This window comes from Schistocerca americana, unplaced genomic scaffold (genome assembly GCF_021461395.2).
Source record: "Schistocerca americana isolate TAMUIC-IGC-003095 unplaced genomic scaffold, iqSchAmer2.1 HiC_scaffold_1287, whole genome shotgun sequence".
Lineage (NCBI taxonomy): Eukaryota > Metazoa > Arthropoda > Insecta > Orthoptera > Acrididae > Schistocerca > Schistocerca americana.
Window position 1 is genome coordinate 20,965 of NW_025725359.1, and position 1,536 is coordinate 22,500.

The following is a 1,536-nucleotide window of genomic DNA, read 5'->3' on the forward strand; positions in this document are numbered from 1 at the left end:
TCCCTGGTTGATCCTGCCAGTAGTCATATGCTTGTCTCAAAGATTAAGCCATGCATGTCTCAGTACAAGCCGCATTAAGGTGAAACCGCGAATGGCTCATTAAATCAGTTATGGTTCCTTAGATCGTACCCACGTTACTTGGATAACTGTGGTAATTCTAGAGCTAATACATGCAAACAGAGTCCCGACCAGAGATGGAAGGGACGCTTTTATTAGATCAAAACCAATCGGTCGGCTCGTCCGGTCCGTTTGCCTTGGTGACTCTGAATAACTTTGGGCTGATCGCACGGTCCTCGTACCGGCGACGCATCTTTCAAATGTCTGCCTTATCAACTGTCGATGGTAGGTTCTGCGCCTACCATGGTTGTAACGGGTAACGGGGAATCAGGGTTCGATTCCGGAGAGGGAGCCTGAGAAACGGCTACCACATCCAAGGAAGGCAGCAGGCGCGCAAATTACCCACTCCCGGCACGGGGAGGTAGTGACGAAAAATAACGATACGGGACTCATCCGAGGCCCCGTAATCGGAATGAGTACACTTTAAATCCTTTAACGAGTATCTATTGGAGGGCAAGTCTGGTGCCAGCAGCCGCGGTAATTCCAGCTCCAATAGCGTATATTAAAGTTGTTGCGGTTAAAAAGCTCGTAGTTGGATTTGTGTCCCACGCTGTTGGTTCACCGCCCGTCGGTGTTTAACTGGCATGTATCGTGGGACGTCCTGCCGGTGGGGCGAGCTGAAGGCGTGCGACGCGCCTCGTGCGTGCTCGTGCGTCCCGAGGCGGACCCCGTTGCAATCCTACCAGGGTGCTCTTGAGTGAGTGTCTCGGTGGGCCGGCACGTTTACTTTGAACAAATTAGAGTGCTTAAAGCAGGCAAGCCCGCCTGAATACTGTGTGCATGGAATAATGGAATAGGACCTCGGTTCTATTTTGTTGGTTTTCGGAACCCGAGGTAATGATTAATAGGGACAGGCGGGGGCATTCGTATTGCGACGTTAGAGGTGAAATTCTTGGATCGTCGCAAGACGAACAGAAGCGAAAGCATTTGCCAAGTATGTTTTCATTAATCAAGAACGAAAGTTAGAGGTTCGAAGGCGATCAGATACCGCCCTAGTTCTAACCATAAACGATGCCAGCCAGCGATCCGCCGCAGTTCCTCCGATGACTCGGCGGGCAGCCTCCGGGAAACCAAAGCTTTTGGGTTCCGGGGGAAGTATGGTTGCAAAGCTGAAACTTAAAGGAATTGACGGAAGGGCACCACCAGGAGTGGAGCCTGCGGCTTAATTTGACTCAACACGGGAAACCTCACCAGGCCCGGACACCGGAAGGATTGACAGATTGATAGCTCTTTCTTGATTCGGTGGGTGGTGGTGCATGGCCGTTCTTAGTTGGTGGAGCGATTTGTCTGGTTAATTCCGATAACGAACGAGACTCTAGCCTGCTAACTAGTCGCGTGACATCCTTCGTGCTGTCAGCGATTACTTTTCTTCTTAGAGGGACAGGCGGCTTCTAGCCGCACGAGATTGAGCAATAACAG

General features: G+C 51.2%; 1 non-coding gene across 1 annotated transcript in view; it reads left to right on the forward strand.

Annotated features, from left to right (window-relative positions):
• LOC124564178 overlaps nt 1–1,536 on the forward strand; it is a 1,910-nt gene continuing 374 nt past the window's right edge. Inside the window, exon 1 of the ribosomal RNA XR_006970475.1 lies at nt 1–1,536. This exon is cut by the window's right edge and continues 374 nt beyond it. This is a non-coding gene — a ribosomal RNA (small subunit ribosomal RNA).